General features: G+C 44.8%; 1 long non-coding RNA gene across 23 annotated transcripts in view; it reads right to left on the reverse strand.

Moving 5' to 3' along the window:
- Window positions 1–2,909: 2,909 nt before the first annotated feature.
- The window catches only part of LOC119878434, a 34,267-nt gene continuing 13,462 nt past the window's right edge, over window positions 2,910–23,714 (reverse strand). For 5 of the 23 annotated variants that reach the window (XR_005386870.1, XR_005386874.1, XR_005386887.1 and 2 more), the window contains 5 exons: window positions 6,525–6,697; window positions 6,229–6,320; window positions 5,107–5,215; window positions 4,610–4,808; window positions 3,142–4,455 (listed from right to left, as the gene is read on the reverse strand). This is a non-coding gene — a long non-coding RNA (uncharacterized LOC119878434). Of the gene's footprint in view, window positions 4,456–4,609; window positions 4,809–5,106; window positions 5,216–6,228; window positions 6,321–6,524; window positions 7,716–9,459; window positions 9,567–15,233; window positions 16,377–23,714 lie in introns of all 23 variants that reach the window. The other 18 variants (XR_005386882.1, XR_005386877.1, XR_005386868.1 and 15 more) reach the window with 8 other exon arrangements.

Below are 23,714 nucleotides of genomic sequence, written 5' to 3' on the forward strand. Positions count from 1 at the left end.
TTATCAATCTCTCTACACAAGTCACTTGATCATATATATAGAAAACCCTAAACGGTACACATACACACAGACTGCTAACGAAACTTTTTTTCCAAATTGCAACCTGCAAAATTGACACACAAAAAGCAGTAGCATTTCTAAACAATAAAAGTGAACACCAATAAGTATAAATTAAGAACCAGTTCAATCATGGAGACACTGATCATGTGTGGGACATAAACGAAGAATACTGATCTATAGGGTCAGGTCAATTCATCTCCAAAATGATGGGCAATACGTTTTAAAAGGGATTTTTGGGGAGTGTTGGACCAGAAAATTTTTTTAATACAACAGACTCAGCTGACAATTAGGTGGGGAAGACAAGAATCTGAAGTGGGATCATGAATTATATTTTTATGAACTAAATCAACCTGAATTTGACCAAATAAAATAATCATCTGCTGAAAAATAAAGGCTAAAAACAGAATAGAAAAGTGTCAAATGACAAGTCCACTGGCCAATTTGCATGCACCAAGGTTGGACCTGTTTCTTCCTCAATTCAAGGGTCTGTGGGGATTTCCTCTTTCCCTATACAATCCACCAGGGGGTCCGATGGACAGTTTGAGATGCTATGAACTCTGACCTCCGTGGGCTTAGCGGAGCAGAATGTCCTCCTTGGTGTAGTGACCTCAGCCAGTCAAGCCCAGGCCTTCCTGGAGCACACAGCTCGCCTATGTCCCAGGACGAGAACCCTGCCCCTGTGGGACAGCATTGGCAGTGACACAATGGTCATTCCCAGGTCTCCAGCCTGCCAGCTTTCACACTGGAAAGACAGCACGGGTTCTCCTGGTCCCTGGCACTCAGACCCGGCCAGGGTATTGCCAGTGGGGATGGAGGGCTGTGAATTGGCCCCAAAAGAACACTTTTACCACCTATTTCTCTGTCCTCTGTCCTCTATCTGACATCCATTCCTGCATATGTCACCTTTGGGAAATGTCTCCATCTTGTAGTATCTACCTGGGGATTTCTCTCATCCTTTCTGTGGTACCCCTTCGATTCAGTCCTGGAGATGGTTTGTCAAGTCGAATGCCTTGGACATACACGCGGATGACAGGCCATATTGCTTCTTTGACATCCAGAGAGTTGGATTCCCATCATTCATGGACATTTGCAGTGGACTCTTTGAGAGACCTTTTTCATCGGCAACTAGAAGGCAGTTTTGCCTCTCTCCTTCTGAAAAGATGGTCTCCACTCTGGGCAAGGAAGCAGGTCCCATAAGTACATGGCAGCTAGGAAGTGAATCTATTGGAAGTACACAAAGTTGGATCGTTTCAGCTGCTTCGGAAGGGGATGCCTGTTTTCTCACATCCACTTGCAAAAATGGAGTCCAACTGCATTGCCCATTGTCAATCCCCATCATGAATTTGAGTGAATAGTATGGGAGTTGGTCTTTCTAAGAATTTTGGAAGTCCGTGCTGATGGATTGTGGCCAATACCACTCCTACTGTCTCTGCTCCAGAAATTGCTCCTGGGTTGATTCCAAGTGAGGGCACACTCCTGGTATATCCAAAACCTATACCAGTTTGTCCAGAATTTAACTCTTCTTCCATTTCTGGATGAGAGTGGATTTTCCTTTGGGAAGATAGCTTTGCTTTGGTTTGGTTTTATGTTGGTGGAGAAGCAAAAGACACAAGAGGGGACTAGAGGGGGAGAACAGGTCTGCTCAGGACTTCTTCAGCTAGCCTTTCTCACTGGTCTCCCTGGGCACAAGGATGGAATCCCCTCAACTGCACATGAAGTCCCAATTCTGCTGGAGGGCCCGGCATTAAGGCCCTTTCCTCAAGCCTGCCTGCCTCCTCACCCCTGTACCCTATATACCTACAGGTCCAAGAATCCTTATGCTACTTCACTAGCTCCAATCCTGAGATCCCCCGTGAGGATAGGCCTTTCTACTCCTGGGCCTCTGGGACCTTCATAGGCTTCCAGAAGGTAGGGAATGTTTGTTTCTCCACCTATACATTGAGTGGCCAGAAATCAAGAGCCAGGAAGCCGGGTTTTCCTCAGAGGCCATGAGATAGCAATAGGGTAGTATTCATGAGATGAGACAGGGGCCTGAGGCTCAACGGGCCAGAGACTGACCCAGGTCACATAATGACTACATGGATGGGCATTACGGAGGGCTTGGGGGCAGGAGATAGGATCCCACACCGTGGCTTCTGTACTGTCCCCTGCCTCTTAAAAACCTAGTGTGCTCATCGAGGAGCTCCTCCAACCTTCACCTACAGGCATCTGCAGAGAAAGAGGGAGCACTCTTAAATAGGTGCTCTGGAGTGAGGAAAGAGCAGTCAGTTGCTCTACCTAAGAAAGGAATCCTCTCAACATGACTGTGGCTTTGTTTGCTTTGGTTTGGTGTGGTATTGTTTTGTTTCCATGGGTTCTCATCAGAGATTTCCTAGAGACACAGAGAGAGCTGTAGCCTGGATCTCCTGCTATTTGGACCAACACGGACCCAGTTGTCAAAGATTGCTTCCTAAAGAAATCATCTTGAGGGTGAAAAATCTCCATGCCGAGGCATCAGAAAGGAGGCATCATGATCCAACAGTGAAGTGGGTTCTGGAGTATGGATAGAGGGAAACCACAAACTCATCCCTTTATAGATCAGCGTGTGACCCTGGCCCCTTGCGGTGCACATGGCACCCACACAGGATGCATGGGATCAATGTTCCCTATACAGCCCTTCATGCAGGAGAGCTGGGTGTGCCCTAGACCCTCAATGTCTAAGAATCCCCTGGTCATAACATGCTGCTGTCTCTTCTCAGGTAATTAAGGCTGGAGGAATTAAAAGAACTACAGGGAGGTTCAGAAATGATGAGCAAAAACAAACAAACAAAAATCCACAGAACAAAATCAAAGGAAAGACATGCATACTATTCATTGGTGCTAACATTTTATTAAGGGAAATAAAACACTACACACAACTCTAAGATAACATTCAAGGACAAAAATGAACTACATGGGTGAAATATTGCCCATCGCAATTCCCACAAACTACCACCACAGAGTCAAGAAAAACTCATCTCAGGAAAAGTATGGTATCCATTTGCAGAGCACACAGTGGGTACCCCATGCCGAATCCCCAAATGCAGACATGTGAAAACCAAAGAGAGCTCAACATCTTAGATTTTATTTCCATTGAAGTGACAAGTGCTCACTCAAACCTCCCTCCATTTCATAGGTAACGTATCTCCAGAAGAACAACTTGACATTCCACAGGGAAGAGTAGCCTTTGCCACAGCGCATGGATTTCCCTAAAGAAAAGTACACTGTGTCTGTTGAGGGGTGGGCGTCTGAGCACGGGCCCCAGGAACACGAGTCAGGACGCTGTGGACCTGAAATTTTCCATGCGGTGCAGCTGAGCAAGTGCGGATTCCCCACATGAGTCCAGGAGTGGGCCATCTCTTCAGGTCCACAGACACTTGTCAGTGTCCTGTGGGGTGGAGGACAAGTGACCGAGGCCAGGAGCTGGCTCATTCCCTCTCTGTGTCTTCTGAGGATGAGGACAGCTGCAGGTCATCGTGGACACTCCAGGGGACACAGACACAGGCTCCGCCCAACATGTGGGTGGCAGGAGGGCCCTGAGCAGGGCCTGGCTTCTCCGGAGGATGGAATGAGGGAGCTGCTAGGAACCTGGAGCTCCAGCAGCCCGTGTCCAATCTGGTGAAGACCATTCTCAGGGGCTGAGTGGGGGCCCGCACAGAGGACGGCCAGGGGGCACAGTGCACGGCAGCAGCGTTTCCAGGTGAGGTGTGGCAGGTGTGGGCTGGGGGTCATTCTTGGCAAGAGGGCAGGTGTCTTCCTGGTCTGTGGGGGCACAGCTGTGCATCCACGTGCACATCTGCTTGCTGGAGGACACACATTCTCCAAAAACCCCACAGGGGCTCCCTGGATGATCTTGGGGGTGTGTTCGGAGGGGCTCCATCCTGCTTTCTTTTGGAGGTTCAGGAACATGTCTAGGGGCATCTGGGCATATTTCTTGTCTGGAGTCTGGAGGGGCATTGGGGAATTCTCTGCCAAAGTGTTGCTGACAGCAGGACAGGGGTTCCCCTTAGGGAACTATCCACCCAGGATATTTGGGTGGTGCCTGGGTGTCTCCCAGCCCATGGACCGTGGGGACCTTTGAGGGAGACTCGTCAGGGCCTTGTTTGTTTGTTTTTATCTCTGCTGCACAACCAGGCTATGAGCCCTGACGAAAGGCCGGCGTGCCGGCTGAGGTATGCCAGTGGTCGGCACTTCCTGGACATCACCATCAGGAGGTGCACCAGGTGGGCAGAGGCTAACTTTAGGGCTACTGAGAGGAGATGTGGAATGGGACCGGACTCTCACGTCAGGGTTCTCAGTACGTGGTTCCATCAGCAGGGCAGGCTCAGGGATAGAAGTCCTCCTGGTGGTGTAGACGGGCATCTGCATGTGTGGACGCTGTGGGAAAAGAGAACACATGGGACTCCATGAGTTTGGCCTCGCACCAAGGCAAAATGAACATTCAGAAAGGAAAGAAACCAACAAATGCCTAAGACCTTATTAACCACCCCCTCCCCCGGAACAGGGAAAGACAGAAAACGGATCTGTTGACCTAGGAGTAGGGAATCCGGCTGCAGGGCTGGTCCAGAACAAAGGCATGACAGGATGCTGTTGATGCACTTTTAACATCAGGGAGGAGCACACAAAGGTCCTGCTTCACATCCATGCTTCCTCCATTGGACCGGCTCTTCCATCCGCTCTGCTCATGAGGCGATAGAAGTCCTGCTGCTGTGGGGTCACAGTGGAAGCTCCTGAGTGGGGATGGGCAGGGGGGTAACGTGTCACAAAGGACAGTCACCTGTTCTTCTCTGAGGATGGTATGGGCTCCAGAGGTGCCCGCCAATGACCTTCACACGCCAACCGGCCCACCATTCCCACACATACAAGGTATAAGGCAACTTCATGGGCACCAAGGGAAAAATGGGTGCAAAGACCGCGCCACTCAACTGCACTGGTCAGAGTGGAAGTGGAGCCCCGCCGCCCCCAGGAGGCCCGTGGAGCCCAGCGAGTCCCCACAGGGCACAGCACGGGGAAGCAGTGCACACTCACCCTCACATAATCACAAGATTCTGTGTCTTCCTTCCAGGTGCGCTTCTGCCCCTCCCGGGGTCTCCTGGGGAACCTGTGGAGCAGGGCCTTCCTCTGCTCGGCTACTTGCCTGCACAGAAATCAAAGCATTGAGAGGAGAAGGAACTCCCTTCCCTGTCTTCCAGCCAGACACCAGCCCTGGGTTTGGGCCAACATGGTCCTTTCCCTCGTCAGCCATTCTACACCCACCTCTGCCCCCACCCTGACTACAGTGACCCACCAGGTCGTCCAGGCAGTTTCTAACATGCAGGGCCTGTGACAGGGTCTGCCTTGGCATGTGCCAAGCTCCACACACTCACTGGTGTAGGGTCACTTGTCCAGCCACAAACCCCACACCAAATCAGCAAGGACAGCACCATCACCCAAATGTGGACCCTGTTAGCCTGGGGGCTCCTCTGCCTGCCTCGCCTAGCCTGGCTCTGCCCGCACGCTGCACTGCACACACTGGATGCACACGGATGCGGGGTCTGTCGTATCAGCCCTGGCATTTGGTTCAGCAAGCCCCATTCCACACCTTCATCTCTCTACCTTCTCCGTGCAATGATAATCAGCTTGTCAAGTGTTCAAATATATGCGTTAGAATTTTGATTGAGATTCCACTGAATCTGTATATTGGTTTAAGAGAACTTTAAATATATATATAATAAATACATATATATTATATTATTATGTGAATTATGTTAATATATTGTGATGGACATAATATATAAATATCTATATATATCATAAGTTTGTCTGATGCTATCATCTGGAAAGGATATGGATGTATCCTTGCCTTCTAGGCTTTGGTACTTGCCATTTTCTGGGATCCAGAGGTTCAACCCTCAGAGCTTTGATGACAAGACAATGGGAGGTGCGCCCCCACCCCGCACCTTTTTGCAGGAGGCATTTCTCAAAACAGAAAATCCCTAGTACGTTTCTACAAGTCCTAGGGTGCAGGACAATAGAGTCTTGGAGGAACCAGACCAAGGAACCTTGAATCCTTGTATGTCTATAATAGGGGTCTTGTGCTCTGTGTGTGAGTTCTTAGGGGTCGCCCATTCTCGCATTCACTTTCATCCAGGGCAGATCAATAGGACTCACCCGTGTAGAGATCAGATGAGATGTTTTCCACTCACTCTTCTCTACCTTGTGTCCCTGGTCTTGCTGTTTGCTCTGTGGTCACAGACCAAATTCTACGGAGAAACCAGTTATAAATGTAGAATTCATTCAGGCTGGCTAATTGGGAAAGAGAGGAAAGAAACAGGTTTTCTGGAAAAAAGGATCTTGCTAAAGGTATCTCCGGCATCTGAAGGCGATTTCCAAGGATGAAGGTAACATACAGAGAATAGTACAATAACCTTGTTATGGGTGAAAACGCCATCATGGAAAAGGCTTACCCTCCGAGCTAAATGTTGATTGGCATTGTCTTGAGTTCCCAACCTTCACCAAGTCAAGCTCCTGGGGATCGACTGTTCTGGCAATTCCGGATGATATCAGGACCGGCCCACTCACAGGGAAATCATCTCTCCAGGATAGGATTTGTGAATCACGGAGGTCTGGTTGGAGTTGGCTGGAAGGTTGGGGAGGATAAGACTTTCAAGTCTTCTTGGGGCTGAGAGTGGGAATAGGAGGAAAGTAGACAGTGGGGAAACAGGGAACAGGAGCGAGACAAAAACAGCGGGGACTGGACCTTTTGGAAGGAATAGAGCAAGGAGTGCGTGGGGAAACCTGTAGGTTAGCGCGGCTAGAAAGGAAAGCACTAGGAACAGGAGGGAAACAGGTAGGCCTGTGAGTTGAGAGAGGTGGACAATCCTGGGGAGTGTTGGGGGTGTAAATGGACACAAGAGGAAGCGGCTTTGGATGACGATGAGAGGAGGAAGGACAACGAGAGGCGGGAGGAATAGAGTAGATAGGTGGAGGGCAGGGTCCAGAGGAGGAAGGAATAGAGTAGGCAGGTGGAGCCTGGGGTCGAGAACAGGAGATCCGAGGCAGCTTTTTGGTCATTTCTCCAAACGGCGTTTGGCTAGTTACTCATCTTGACCAAATGAGTAACTGGACATAAGCTCAGACTTACCCCAGTCTTTATGTCCCACGCCAGCCCCGCATCATCCCCTGGCTCAATGCCCATTATGAAATATGTGTGCCCCTCCCTCCGGGCGTGTCAGCGGGCTCACCAGCCAGGGACAGGGCCCCGGGTGCGAGGTTGGAGACTGACCCCAGGAAATAGCAGACAGAAGAAATATCGAGGAGTCCCTAGGCCTTGGGATAACCTGTAGTTTTGCCCCTTACTAGGCAAAGATCAGTGAAAGGGCTGTGCTGCAGTCAGGGGCTGCGCACCAAGAGAATGGATCTGAAGCAGGTGTGGGCAAAGTGGGACGTGCATGCCTCCAGCTGGTTAACTTACTACACTCTCCAAAGCCCTTGTGCATCACTTAGGTCCCTCCATGAACATGGAGTGGTCAGTGATATTATGTCTATTTTTCCCGTAAGGATACTGTAGGCCAGACAGGGAAGTAGATAGGCAGGCAGTGGGTTCCAAACCGGTGTGACTGACACTTGAGCCAAAACTTGGGGTGTCGCAGGCAGGCCTGTGGGACAGTGCACAGCATGCACAGAGTACTGTCAGCTGACCCTCTCCCATGTTTCTGGACAGGATCTTGTGGGGATGCTTTGGAACAGGACTTGACAGTGTAGCTTTTTTCTTGGTTCCCGGGGTCCCTTGGTGTGTTGCCTGACCCTCCCCTGTAGCCAGAAATAGGACTGAGGCCAACAGCTCCCGAGTGCTCAGTACCTACATTTGGGCTTCCTTCCTGGCTCACTACCTGAGATGCCCAACTGCATGTCAGGTGAGTTAGGAGACTCTTGTGTCCTTGCCCTTCCCTTGTCTGATGTAGCAGTTCTCTCTGCTTATTATTCTTGGGTTTTTCGACCATCACCCAAATCATTGGCCCCTTTGGTCCTGTATTCTCTCCTGTACTCTTATCCCCATCATATTCTGATTGTGCTTCCTTGGCCCAATATCCATATCCTTGCGTACTTCACCCAACCATCCATTGCATTCCTTAAGTGGTCCAGCTGCATGCCTGGAAAACTTCCTGTTTCCTTAGACAGTTTCTTGATTTCCTGTTTCTTGAATCTCCTGGCTTTAACTGTAACCTGGATTTTCCATGAAAATACTGCTTCCTTAGCATATGTCTTAAATAGGGACCGTTTCTCCCAGACTCTACAGTTCTTTGAGGTGGGGATGTAGAGTATTTTCCTTGTTTCTTCTGACTCCTTGAAACTATTTTTCCTGTCCTCCAATTAGAAAATCTCTTGTCCCATAGAAACTTTGCTACTCACCATTTTCCTGACATTTCTGATATGGATACCTTTGTTTCTGTGAATAATTTGTGCTTATTTCAAAGTCTTAGTCTTGAGTCCATCATCATTTTTTAAAAAAAAATTTATTTATTTGAGAAAGTTAGCAAGAGAGAGAGATTGAAAGAGAGAGAAAGGGAAGGAGGGAGGGAGAGGAAGAAAAAGAAGAAGAGAAAGAAGAAGAAGAAGAAGAAGAAGAAGAAGAAGAAGAAGAAGAAGAAGAAGAAGAAGAAGAAGAAGAAGAAGGAGGAGGAGGAGGAGGAGGAGGAGGAGGAGGAGGAGGAGGAGGAGGAAGAGGAGGAAGAAGAAGGAAGAAGAAGGAAGAAGAAGAAGGAGGAAGAAGAAGGAGGAGGAAGAAGGAAGAGGAAGAAGAAGGAGGAAGAAGAAGGAAGAAGGAAGAAGAAAGAAGAAAGAAAAAAGAAAAAGAAACAGCTGTGGGAGGGGCAGAGGGAGAAGTAGAAGCAGATTTCCCACTAGTTGTGGAGTCTGACATGGGGCTAGATACCAGGACTCCAGGATCATGATCTGGAGCAAAGGCAGATGCTCAATACACTGAGCAACCCAGGGACCCAGAAATAGGACTGAGGCCTATTTCAGTGTCCTTCGTCTTGAGTGATGTCAGTGTCCATGTAGATGATCCCATCGAATCCACAGTGTCCATGTAGATTCAATACTTTGGCTTCTCCTTTGATTTCTTTATCAATAATATCCACCCATCCATTCGACTTCAGCTGCTTGTGGCCATACCTGGTCTTTTCCAGGACCCAAGAATTATCCCACCCATGATATCATGTACACATACATTGCATTTTCTGACTACTACTTCCTGAACTTACACTGTAATCACTGAATTGATCCTACTTCACTGGGGCCTACACCCACTCTTTCTTATTAATTCTGATTCCTGTTATCTTGTTTTCTCTCCTCGCCCACTTCAGAATCTATGATTCATAATTTCATTGGTTTTCTTACCATAGTCTATGCTCTCTTGACAGATCTTTTTATTCTGCTTTCCTGGGCAGAAAATCCCCAGTATGAGAGATTCCAACAATTTGACTTTCTGATGTTGATGAATGCTGCTGAGAAAAAAATTCATACACCAGGAAGATACAAAACAACACCCATAATTCTCAATACCTGTAGGACTATTCATGGTGATATTTTTTATGAGAGTTAGAGAAATATGCGAGACAACCTTAATGCATGTAAATAAGGATTTAGGCAAATTATGGTGCAGCCAATCCTAGATAATGAAAAGGAAATGTCCAGTTGAAGAAAATAAGTAGAGATAAGCACTTGAGGTGATGTTATGGCAGTCTAGGATTGGTTGGCGTGCAGATTGTTCAATTTGTTAACTGCTAGGAGCTTAGGTTTTGCTGCTTTTCTATATGGATCTAAAACAACTGTTATCACAAAGAAATGGTAAGGTTTCCTACTGAGGTCTGAGTTAAAAAAAAAAATTCTCCTGAGATATTAAAATCCTGTGCCTGGAATGCCTGGGTGGCTCAAGAGCTGATCATCTGCCTTAGTCTCAGAGGGTGATGCTGGCATCCTGGGATTGAGTCCTGTGTCGGGCTCCCTGCAGGGAACCTGCTTCTACCTTTGCCTGCTTCACTGTCTCTCTCTTCTGTCTCTGTGAGTGTGTGTGTGTGTGTGTGTGTGTGTGTGTGTTTCTGTCATGGGTAAATAAATAAAATATTTAAAAAAAAAAAGAATTCTGTGCCTACCTCCTGACCCTGTTTTGAGTCCAAAACGTGAACTATGTGATACAGAAATCCACAGCCAAAAATTAAACTGTTTTTAGGTCAGTGATACCTCTGAGGTGTTAGATACACAGTCTATCTCTCTGTAGTAACACCACCATAGTCCAAGTCACAAGGAAAGCCCTGCTGAAGAGGAGCTCACAATCCAAATTTAGAAAACATATGAGCAAACAATCCGTGTGAGGGATGGTCAGCAGGCATAAAGAAGGGCATATTTACACAAACACTTCAGCAATAATATCATGTAATTAAAGGCATAGAACAAAAACTTGAAATTCTGTTAAAAAGCACAAGATACTGCAGAACAGATGCCAAAACAAACAAACAACAAAACCAATACCAGAATGAAAAATATAGTCATTGAAGTAAACTCAGTGGGTAGTATACACTTCAGATTGGACACTATTTTCTTTTTTTAAGATTTTATTTATTGATTCATGAGAGACACACAGAGAGAGAGAGAGAGAGAGAGAGAGAGAGAGGCAGAGAAGCAGGCTCCATGCAGGGAGTCCAAAGTGAAATTTGATCCCGGGACCAGGACTCCGGGATCAGGCCCTGGGCCAAAGGCAGGCGCTCAACTGCTGAGCCCCCCAGGTGTCCCTGGACACCATTTTCTAATAGCAGCTTGAAAAATATGATCATTGAAATAATAATGTAATAATAATAAGATAAACTTGACATTAGATGGCACTGAAGAGAGAAAGGATGATGTGAGGGAATTATCAAGAGACAGCACAAAGAGATGAAAGAAGGAAACAATCTGTGATATTTTGATTTATATGAAATATGTATTTGGCCATTCAGATGACCAAAATATATTTCTCATTTATTTGGCCCTTGTCCACAGCTCCTGGCTCATAGCTCCCAATACCCTGGGAATTTTCTGAGCAATAAGAGCAAGGGGAGCATCCTTTGTCATAACACTTGGTCTCTTGTTCTCAGTTCCTGAAATCACCTCAGAGCCATAAAGGTTACTGAGTGTCTTATTACTTATAACAAGCCCCTTCCCACTACCACCACAACTGCGTTTATGGTAGTGAGGTGACTTGGATAGCACCTAAGGATGGGGCTGGTTGTCAGGGGCACCAACCAAGAATAAAGGGTGGGAACTTCTAGTCCCACCCCCTGACCTCTGAGGAAGGGAGAGGGGCTGGAGGTTTGAATGAATCAGCAATGGCCGACGATGTAATCAATCATGCTTACCTAATGAGGCTTCCATAAAACCCCCAAAGGATAACATTGAGAAAGCTTCTGGGTTGGTAGACACATGGCCGGTGCTGGGAGAGTGGCATGCCAGAGAGGTCATGGAAGCCCCGTGTCTCTTACCACATAACTTGCCCTGTGCATATCTTCCATCTGGCTGTTCTTGAATTATATCCTTTTATAATAAACCAGTAATCTAAGTTTCTCTGAGTTCTATGACCGGCTCTATCAAATTAATCCAACCCAAGGAAGGGGCCCTGGGAACCTCTGATTCATAGTCAGAATGACAAGTCAACCAGACTGTGACTGGTATCTGAAGTGGAGCTAGTCTTGTGGTACTGAACCCTTAACGTGTGGAATCTGAAGCTATCTCTAGGTGAGCAGTGTCAGAATTGAGTTGAAAGGTCGCATACCCAGTTGATGTTGAAGAAGTGCTTGGTGGTATGGGGAAACCACCCCCCCCCACACAAACGCACACATTGGAATTTGGTGATCAAACCCATTTAATATGAAAGTAAGGTTAAGAAGACTGTAAAATAGAATTTAAGAGTGCAACATCTGAGGGGGGCACTTGATGGGCTGAGCACCGGGTGTTATGCTGTATGTTGGCAAATTGAACTCCAATAAAAAAAATTTTTAAAAAGAGTGCAACATATGTCTGATAAAAGTATAAGATGCAGAAACTAGAGAAAATAAGGAAGAGGAAATATTCAAAGTGATAATAACTGAATTTGTTCCAGAAATGATAAAACACATTAATCCTCAGAATCGGGACACATTATGAAATCTCACAGAAACAAGAAATCCACAGCTAGCTCTAACAGAGAGAAACTGTGAACATTAAGGATTAAAGAGACCTTAAACGCAGTAAGAGAGGGGCACCTGGGTGGCTCAGTGGTTGAGCATCTGCTTTTGGCTCAGGTCATGATCCCAGGGTCCTGGAATTGAGTTCTCATCAGGCTCCCCACAGGGACCCTGCTTCTCCCTCTGCTTATGTCTCTGCCTCTCTCTGTGTCTCTCATGAATAAACAAGAAAAAAAAGGCCTCCGAGTGGGGGGGGGGCGCGAGGAGCTGGGCTAGGGCCGCGGCGAGAGCCCCCAGGACGGGAGAGCCCGGCCCGGAGGAGCAGGAGCTTCCCCAATCTTCCCGGGCAGAAAGGCGCTTGCAGGGAGGTGGAGTAGGACCCCAGGAGGGCGGGGATGTGCTCAGGCTCCCAGGGGCACCAACAGGACCTGCACCAACAGGACCTGCACCCCCAGGCCCACACCCTACGGCCGAGTTCCCTAAAGGGCTGCAGCACACACGGCTGGACCCAGGAGCACAGGGTGCTGGGGACACAGCCCAGGAACCGGCACTCCCCCCCGGGACAGGCAGAGGCCAGGAGGGCCCAGGACAGCAAGGACACTCCTCCAGCCGGTGGCCCCGAGCTGAGCAGATCAGCGGCCCCTCCCCCCCCCCCCCGCGGGAGCATCCAGGCCCTTGCAGGCTGAGAGCTCCGCAGTTACTGTGGGAGCTGACTCCAGGGCTGGAGAGCTGGCCCCGCCACTGAGGTGGTTCCTCCTGGGGCCTCAGGGGTAAACAACCCCCACTGAGCCTCACTGTGTCCTCACAGGACAAACAGGTTAAACAACCTTCACTGAGCCCTGCACCAGGCAGGACGCTGAGCAGCTCCCCCAAGTGCTCACACCTGAGAATCAGCACAGCAGACCCCTGCCCCAGAAGACCAGCTAGACCGACAGGGGGAAAAAAAATTGACCAAGCAGCACTGGAAAGGTCAAGGGAAGTCGAGGGATTTACAGTATACACAACCAGAAGATACTCCCCCTTGTTTTTTGTGTTTTGATTTCTGTTGCTTCTTCCCCCTTTTTTGCTTTTCTTCTTTTTTTTTCTTTCTTTTTCCCTTTTTTTTTTTCTTTTCTTTTTCTTTTCTTCCTTATCTTCTCTCTTTTTCTCCTTTTCCCAACAACTTGTTTTTGGCCACTCTGCACTGAGCAAAATGACTAGAAGGAAAAACTCACTTCAAAAGAAAGAATCAGAAACAGTCCTCTCTCCCACAGGGTGACAAAATCTGGACTACAATTCAGTGTCAGAAAGCCAATTCAGAAGCACTATTAAAAAGCTACTGGTAACTGTAGAAAAAAGCATAAAGGACTCAAGAGACTTCATGACTGCAGAATTTAGATCTAATCAGGCAGAAATTAAAAATCAATTAAATGAGATGCAATCCAAACTGGAGAGGTCCTAACGACGAGGGTTAATGAGGTGGAAGAACGAGTGAGTGACATAGAAGACAAGTTGATGGCAAAGAGGGAAACTGAGGAAAAAAGAGACAAACAATTAAAAGACCATGAGGATAGATTAAGGGAAATAAACGAAAGCCTGAGGAAGAAAAACCTACATTTAATTGGGGTTCCCGAGGGCACCAAAAGGGCCAGAGGGCCAGAATATGTATTTGAATAAGTCATTGCTGAAAACTTTCCTAATCTGGGAAGGGAAACAGGCATTCAGATCCAGGAAATAGATCCGCCCCCTAAAATCAGAAGGACCCACATGCAATGAATACTTGATAAGATAGTGGAAGAGAAAACACGAAAAAGAGGTGCCATTGGTTTTAGAGAAGTGGGATTATGGTCAACTCATTCTCTATCTTCCCAACGTTCAGGGTGCAGTCCTAACACGATGTTGACTGGGGCTTTCCCTGTTGTATCCACTTTCTCGAAGAGGCTCAATGAGTGCTAGACGCAAAGCAGTCCTGTGATCGTCGCCCGTCATCATGCACTGGTAGACTGCATGAAAAGACTTGAAACGGGAAAGGGAGTTTCATTACATAGGAGAGTGTGTGTTGGCTTTGTGCTAAGGCAGCCCAAGGTCCTCTTCTCCTCCCCTTCCAGCGAGGGAGAGGAATGGTACTCCTTGGTCCCTCACCCATCAAGTGGGGGAAGCTCTAAGAGAGCGAATGGTCAGAGAAGCTGGCAGAGAGAGATTTGTGCTGAAGCTGTAGCAAATGTAGGTCTCCTCTCCACCCTGGCCCCAGAATGCAGTCAGACAGGTACACCATGAGCGACTGGGAGACCTCTGTGCGTGGGAGCCCATACCAGCAGCGTGACCATCACTGTCTTTCCTGGGGAACTGGGACTCACTCCTCAGCCTGGCTCCCTGCCCACTTGCCCCTTGAATCCACCGGCAGATGTCCGGGGAAGGGGGGCGTTGGCCTGTCATTGCCCTCACTGCACACACTGTCACTCTGGGAATGTCCAAGCGGGGAGGGTGTGGGCTCTGTGTCTCGCCAGGCCTTGCCAGGAGCCGCCCGGTACCACCGCCTTCCCTCCTGTGGCTCTGCGCTGCTTCACTCATGAGGGGCACCCAGGGGGTGTCCTTCCACTGACTCTAATCTGACAGGGTAGGGGCCATCTGGTCCAAGAGCCCTCACTGGCCCTCCTGAGCACCTGCTGTGCACCCGGGTCCAGGTGCCACCAGATTGGTGAGTGCGATGCTCCCCACACCCTCTGCTCTGGGTCCCAGGTGGCGGGGAGACAGAGGGCTTTGAAGGGGGCAGATGTGGAGAAGGACTCCATTAGGGGTCCCAGTGCTCTCCCACAAAGCCCGTATCCCATCCACAGCTCTCCTTTCCTCTTTTCTCAAAGGACCCATTAGACCTTTACCCTGTCACAGGAATTGCAGACTTGTGGGGTGAGGGTCCAGCAGCCCCTCCAGCCCACAGCCCCCTCGCGGCCCTCCTGGAGAGGGAAGGCTCCCCTGCATGAGCCAGGGCTCACTCACATTTCCCACTGGTCCAGGATTCCTTCCTTCTTGCAGGAAGCTACAATGCATCGATATCCAGAGGAGGGCGGGGGGCATCACATGAATCGTCCTGTGGACCCGATCTCTCCTCATAGCTGCTGTCACCCTCTGACCTCTGACTAGTCCGGAGCCCTGGGGGGCCGTCAGCTCTGTGCGTGGGGCCATGGGCAGCTCCTGGAGAAGCTCCTGCACCTGCTGGCGCTTCCTGAATGCTTGAGGAATGAAAGGGCTCCGGCCAGGCCCATGGCCGATATCCAAGTGGGCCTGGGCGCCCCGGTGTCCCCGGGGACCCCTACTGCGAATGCCCCAGGATACAGACCCCAGATGGACTCAAAACTCCCTTTCCATGGTAAAACAGGCCAGCTCAAGACCCTGGTGACGGTGGGGAGGCGGCACAGGCTTCGTCATGGGGACAGAACGACGACTGCTGAGCACAAGCACAGCCCCTCTAGCCGACCTGTCACAGGCCAGGCCCGGGGGCTGCCCTGCGGGACCCAATTAGGCCCTGCATGACTCTACTCCAGTCGGAGGAGCAGCCCCAGGGGCCGGGAAGTTCAGGAACATTCCCCAAGACTCCCAACAAGTAGGTGGCCCATCCCACTGGGCTGTGGAGTCAGGGTGTTCACTTTGCAAACAGCAGGTCCAGCACCTCTTCAGGGGTGCCATATTCCTCCAAAACATTTAGGAATTCAAATATGGACAAGGAGTCAATGTGCAGCAAGGCAGGCACCAGTTCTTCTACCTGCTGCTCCAGCAGCTCCCTCCGGCTGGGGGTGGTTGGGCAGATATGATTCCTTCTCAGGGCTGAGGCCCTTTCAGCCTGAGGTGGGACAGAGGAGACGTGCAGCCTGCACTGTAGCCTCCAGACCACCTGGGAGTTGGAGCGCAGACCAAAGCCCGAGCTCTCAGTGGCTGCGGGGGGCAGGGGGAAGGCAGGAGTGCCCACAGCAGGAACACGGGGCTTGACGCCTGTGGCTCTGTCACTTAGCATCTGACTCTTGGTTGTGGCTCAGGTCATGGCCTCAGCATCCTGGGAACCAGCCCCTGGCAGGCTCTGCGCTTGGGGCCGAGTGTGCTTGAGGAGTCTGTGTCTCCCTCTCCTGCTCCCTGCTCTCTGCCTGTCTGTTAAACAAACAATCCAATAAAATAATCTTAGAGGATAAATTTTCAAAAAAATTTGGATCAATACAAGGGCCTAGTGAGAAAGGTGAGTGTCCCAGGTCGCTTGTCAGCTGAGTTTTGGCAGCACCTCCCTGCATTAACGGCTTCACCCTTTGTCAAATCCCAAATCTTAAAACTTCTCTGTCATATTTTTAAAAATATTTTAAAATAAAAGAGAAGCTTTGAAAATACACCAAGATAAGTTTCTTCTCACATCCAACTAAATGTTTTGATATTTTACATGTCTCCTCCCACTACATCTTTATAAAAGCAAGCAACATCGATAATCCTTCATCTCAATTGCAAATTGACTCCCTGTCAAAGCATTTTCAAAAAATACAAGAACTTTCATAGTGGTGACATAGAATATCAAATGTCAAGTTGAATTTGAGCACTATGTGCCTCGTAAGTGGAACTTCACAACAATATTCTAGGCTTGATTATTTATTAAGAGAGCTTAGAATCCCATATAAGGCTAATGTTCTGGTGATTGCCCTACAAGTCATCACTACACTAATGTCCCTTTTTGCTCCAAAGTATGCTTCAATGTGTGTCTGTGTGTGTGTGTGTGTGTGTGTGCGTGCGTGCATGCATATGTGTGTATGTATGTTAATATATAATTTGAAAAATATAGTCAACCCTTAATTTACTCTTCATGATGATGTTAAATTAAGTTAAAATGAAAGGAATGTGGTCTGGTCTTGACTCTTTCAATGTGTTGCTATTTCATAGTTCCTAACACTTTAATTGTACTGAAATGAGCTTCCCACATTACTTAAGAGGGCAAATATTTGGATCCGGATTACCTTAAAATTTTGCAAGATTTATAAAAGATATATAAAGCTTGTTAAAATAATTTGTAAATTATTACATTTCATAAAAATACAAATTCGAAAATAATAAAATAGGCTTGAAACTAGAAAATAGTAAAGAAACTTTTGTCTGCCTTGATACTTATAGTTAGAGAACATCAAGCCTGATATTGCTAGGACTAATAAACAGCTGGATCACCAAGCTGACTATTCCCTTTGAAAGGTTATCCTGACTTTGGAATGGCATGAGTCAGACTCTAAAGGAGAATAAGTGTCTCTGAGGACGTTCAGATATGAGCACCAAGAAGGTAATGAGCCTGGAAATCCTCTGATACACAGAAAAGTAATAAGAATTGGGGAAAATCTTAAATGAAAAAACTATGTGTATCCAACCTGAAACTATTTAAAAAGCTCTCATCTAAAGAGAGTTTATAAAGAGCCTCATTCAGTTTATGAAACAAAAATAGAAATGATGGCAGGGATTTTATGAGAAAGCACATTCTAATCAATCTAAGAAATAACGTTCTAACAGCAATGTTTTACTTTTGGAGTTAGTAGCTTATTATCCCCCAAATCAGATGAAGTTAGTGGAGTTGGCTTTCAGTGAATTTGTGCTCTTGGTGAGATGCTGGACTCAGAGAAGTATTGAGGTTCCTTCCATTTCTAGGGTTTCTTTTTTAAGTACTGATACCACAAAAAGTGTTAATGAATTTCCATGGTTCTCTCTAACTTTCAAATAAAGAACATATCAGGCTACATGATACCTACTTACTTAATATTTTATATGTGCATCTTATTTTTTTTATTAAAGTTACAGACCAGAATATGTCATCTACCTCTATGTATGGAGATATAAAGATACATTCATACACTATATCTATCTACAGACCAGTATATGTCACCTATCTCTATCTATAGATATGGTATGCAGCTATATCTATATCTACATACCTATACCTATATCTATATCTATATCTATATCTCCATACATAGAGATAGATGACATATTCTGGTCTATATCCTTAATGCCAGAAAAGCAGGATTAATTTTTCCTGATACATTTTTTGACTTTGGCAGACAATAAAGAATGACCTTAAAAAACATTAAATTTCTCAAAAAATATAATAGAGAAAAATAAAAATGGCTCATTATTCCACTTCCCAGAGATAACCACTATTAATATGTTGGTTCATATTCTTTTCCCTCTTTCTGTTGATAATAGACTAGTCAAAATATATTAGTGTCTTTTCACACACGTGGAATAATACTATTAATACTAAAACTATGTTTTTCAAAGTATTTCTTGCCTTTTCTTCCACATAGATTGATCTTCTTCTTTTGCGTGACTCTGTTGTATTCTATTCAATGAACCTAAGTTTATTTAACTGATATCCCAGTTGAATAAGGGGCTTGTTTTGAAACCTTAACTATTATAAATGATGTTGCATAATATTTATAACAATATTATCTTCACTACAAAGACTAATAAACATCTCTCAAGTACTTAGGAGGTGCCAAACTCTTTCTTACACACTTTATAGACATCATTTCATTTAATTCTCAAAGGATAGTGAAATCTAGACATGCTATGTAACTTGCCTAAGCTCACATATCTAGAAAGTAATGCCATTAGAAACGACAAATACCCCCCATTTGCCTCGACATGGATGGACCTGGAGGGCATTATGCTGAGTGAAATAAGGCAGTCGGTGAAGGACAAATATTATATGGTCTCATTCATTTGGGGAATATAAAAAAATAGTGAAAGGGAATAAAGGGGAAAGGAGAGAAAATGAGTGAGAAATATCAGAGAGGGAGACAGAACATGAGAGACTCCTAACTCCGGAAAGGAACAAGGGGAAGTGGAAGGGGAGGTAGGTGGGGGAGATGGGGTGACAGGGTGATGGGCACTGAGGGGGGCACTTGATGGGAGGAGCACTGGGTGTCATACTATATGTTGGCAAATCGAACTCCAATATATATATATATAAATATATATAAATATATATATATTTAAAAAAGAAAGTAACGAAATGGTAATTACAACTCAGGTCTGTCTGATTCTAGAGCTAAAGCTCAACACTCACTCAGCAAATACTTCTGTGCATACAGTTTTGTATGACTTGTGTTAGTACACACATGGTCCATTTATAAACATAGTATCGCTGAGTCAAAGGTTATGCAATATTTGAAACTCAAGATGTATTTTCTCTTTTTTTTAATATATTTTTTCAATTTTTATTTATTTATGATAGTCACAGAGAGAGAGAGAGAGGCAGAGACACAGGCCGAGGGAGAAGCAGGCTCCATGCACCAGGAGCCCGATGTGGGATTCAATCCCGGGTCCCCAGGATCGCGCCCTGGGCCAAAGGCAGGCGCCAAACCGCTGCGCCACCCAGGGATCCCTCAAGATGTATTTTCAAAGTAATTTCCAAAAAGTTTTACCGATTAGCACTATTGCAGAAAATCAGAGCACTACTTTCTCCATACTCTTGCCAGCATTGTGTAGTATTTATCTTCCCCCTCCATATGATATGCAAAATAATTTGTGTTATTAGTGTTGTTTCAATTGTCATTTCTTTAATAATTTACTGTTTTAGTAATAAAATGTATATATTTAAATATCATTCTTGTCATCAGCTGTTGCATTATACCTCATATGCCTATCATCTCTGTTTTGAAGACATGGCATAAAATTCTCAAGAAAGTTTCTTTTTTGTGCATTTGTTTATGTGTGTGTGTGCAGTACATTATTCATTCTCTGTGTCACCGCATGTATCCAAATTCCTTGTTTTTCTTTTTTTTTAAAGAATTTTATTTATTTATTCATGAGAGACACACACAGAGACAGAGAGAGAGAGAGGCAGAGACACAGGCAGAGGGAGAAGCAGGCTTCCTCAGGGAGCCTGACCCAGAACTTGATCCCGGGACTCGATCCCGGGACCCCAGGATCACTCCCTGGTCCAAAGGCAGCCGCCCAACCGCTGAGCCACCCAGGGATCCCTCAGTTAAGGTTTCAGGACTTGGGCAAGGTAACTGACTAGAGAGTAGGAACACACTATTTAAAGTTGCTTTTTTTCTCATAAAAATGATGGCAGTTATGGAAAGAGAGAAGAAAAAGTTTTTGAAAACTAACGTGATATGAGTTAATACATGTATACACACATGCATATGTACGTGTTCTTTAAAAGAGTGAAGAGTTCAAGGGAAAAATAACATTAAAAGAAGAGCTGTTCAAAATTTTTCTTAAATTTTAAAAGTCCTTCAGAAAATCAAAAGTGATTAAAGATTTTGAGGTCAAGAATTCTTAGAAATTAAGAAATCAACTCACCATTTACATTTCTTTTAGAGTCCCTCTATAGGAGCACCTGAGTGGCTCATGGGTGACCATCTGCTTTTGGCTCAGGTCATGATCCTGTGATCCCAGGACCTGGGATCGAGTTCTGGATGGGCCTCCCCATAGGGAGCCTGCTTATCCCTCTGCCTGTGTCTCTGCCTCTCTCTCTGTCTCATGAATAAATAAACGAAGTCTTTAAAAAAATAAAAATAAAAAAATAAATTCCCTCTATACACTCCAACAAGTGCATATCACATTGCAGAAAAATGCACCGGAGTCCACCAAATGCTACCAAGTCTAGGAAGTAGTCAGGGTTAACATTTATTCCAAGTGGAAAAACGTGGCACTCAGCTACATCTAATGGCATGAAGATCAACTAAGGCACACAAAAGCACTTGTTTTTTGTAATATATTCAAAGGTACAGCCATTTGCTGTGCTTAGCATTCTCAAGACGATAGTTTTGTCAATGGTAATAAGAGTAAGTATGATTATGTTATAGAATTATCATCAATAAAAACAAAAGTGTCATAAGTGGTGTCCTTAAGGTTGGAACCAATTAGCAGCACCTGTAATCATTCTCCTTAATTATTCTCATTTTCTTAGAGGAGAAGAGAGGAGAACTTAATGTGTATCAGGTTAAGTGTTTCCTCCCTAAAGTTAAATACTCTTTTCTATAATAATCTCTAATGAATGCATGTTTGATATTTTATACTTCTTTTCTTTTGCATGAGCAGACCTACTGACATTTTTCACCTTGTTCAAGCAAAAATGAAAAAGAATGCTAAGTAATTACAATGTGGAAGTAGCCTTTTTCTTTTTCTGAGTGTTACTTGGAAGAATGCATCTTGCTACAAAGCCAGTATTTTTTCTTCAATTAATATAAATAAGAAATGGGACAGATTAAGGGATTGGGTATGTGGTTTATCTCTGGTCTGTAATTTGTTTAAAAAGCAACTCCTATTTCTTTTCTAACCTGTTCATTTCTCTCCTCTACATAGCTTAAAAAAGAAAAAAAGACCACCTACATCCACACAATATCATGTCCCCCAAAGCCAAACTTAAAAAAAAGGAAGCATCAGTAAAATATTTATTTAACTTTTCTGCTCTAACAGGCAAATGTAACACAAAAGGCAACAAAATCTACATTATGATTTCATGATTATTAATTTGAATATGAATGGAAATGCCGGATTCCAAAGCTCGATTGAACTGCAAAAGTAATATACTGTGCTGTAAGTCATTTTTTTCTAATTATATGGTGAAATCATTAAAAAATAATGATTAAGTTCACTCAAAATGACATTGGAAAGCTTGTAGAAATATAAAAGCAGAATCTTTACATATATGTGCGTGTGAATATATATATATATATATATATTTCATTTTTTTATCATGGTTCATACTGCAAAGATTTTAAGGAGATTGACTTTTATCTTAGAATTCCTATCGATAAGGAGGATAACTACGTAAAAACAAACAAATTGACCAATCTATCAATGGAATACTACAAATTAATTTCATTATTGGTTATGTACACTGTATTATGAACTTGTTTTCTCAATTGCAGAAATGTCTCCTTTACAATGAGCATTGTTTATTTGAGAAAAGAGAGATTAGACAATCTACAGGTAGAAAAAAACTGAGTGAGAAAAAATTTATTTTATTTTTTATATATCTGATTTATTTATTTATTATTTATTTCAGAGAGAGAGAGAGAGAGCATGAGCGATGGGAGCCATACCACCCTGAACATGCCCAATCTCATCTGATCTTGGAAGCTAAACAGGGTTCGGGCCTGGTTATAGTACTTGGATGGGAGACACATATATCAAAATACCACATTGTAGGGATGCCTGGGTGGGCAGCTGCCTTCGACTCAGGTCATGACCCCGGGATCCCAAGATCGAATCCTGTATTGGGCTCCTGGAGGAGCCTGCTTCTCCCTCTGCCTGGGTCTCTGCCTCTCTCTCTCTGTGTGTGTCTCTCATGAATGAATAAATAAATCTTAAAAAAAAAACAACAAAAAACCCAAATACCACATTATTCATCATCAATCTAAATGATTTTTATTTTTCAATTATACCGCAGTTAACTTAGAAACAAAATGAATGAATGAATGAATGAATGAATGTTATATGACAATGCACATAAGTACTATAGTGGGTGCCCGTATCACACCTTCCTATAATGCTCTATACAAGAAGATGAAACACAGCTTATAACCTTTAACTCAAGAATTTTTTTTTAAATATCTTCTCAGAAACTATAAATACAATATGTCCAAAGTTTTACCAACATAGCTGATTAAAGTTGTATTATGTGTCTGTAGATGTAGGTGAAAATAAATATATATTCTCTCTCTCTCTGAATATACGCATATGCACATGCAGTAAATACTATAAACTATATTATATTTAATGAAACCATACAATAATTAAAAATTTCCTATACAAAAGAATTTAATGATATGGAGGATGTTCATATTATTATCAAATGAGAAAAAGAGATCATGGAAGAATGTTCCAAAATAGCCCATTTCTATAAAAAATTAAGTTCCATGATGTACATGCCCTTGTCATCAGTGAAGATTAGTAGCGATTCATTAGAAGAGTTTTTACATCCTTTCTTTAGAATTATCTGTATTTTCTCAATCAGTCCCTTGCCACATAAGATGATTTCAGCCCATATTAATCAGAAATGTGGCTTCAGTGAAGAGAGACACAACTTGCTGTGACAGTGACAGGTACAAAGTAAAGTCAGTAGGATGCTGGTGGCATGAAAAAAGAAGGATCAGTGTAGGGTGGAGTTCCTGAAGGAAGGAAAGCTTCTCACTGTACATAAGATGAAAAACAGGTAGATCACCCATAAAGAATTATGGTGTTTTTTTTTTCCCCCAGCTGGAAAGTTCTTTCCAGGAGCTTCAGTACAGCTTACAGATAAGGAAAACATTTAGTAGCCGAGCAAAGACAAGTAGCAAAGTCCTTGGTTTCTTTTTAGGAAAAAGCAAATTCCTATATTAGTATAAAATGTTTGACTTTGTTTTCATTAATCGTCCTTCAAAAACATGGTACACATCTATTAAGCTAGGGCTATTCTTACGTTCAGTAAGAGGTTGTTTGGCACATGCTAGAGTCATAAATGTTTCCTGG

Source organism: Canis lupus, unplaced genomic scaffold (assembly GCF_011100685.1).
Source record: "Canis lupus familiaris isolate Mischka breed German Shepherd unplaced genomic scaffold, alternate assembly UU_Cfam_GSD_1.0 chrUn_S1611H1802, whole genome shotgun sequence".
In the NCBI taxonomy this organism is placed as follows: domain Eukaryota; kingdom Metazoa; phylum Chordata; class Mammalia; order Carnivora; family Canidae; genus Canis; species Canis lupus.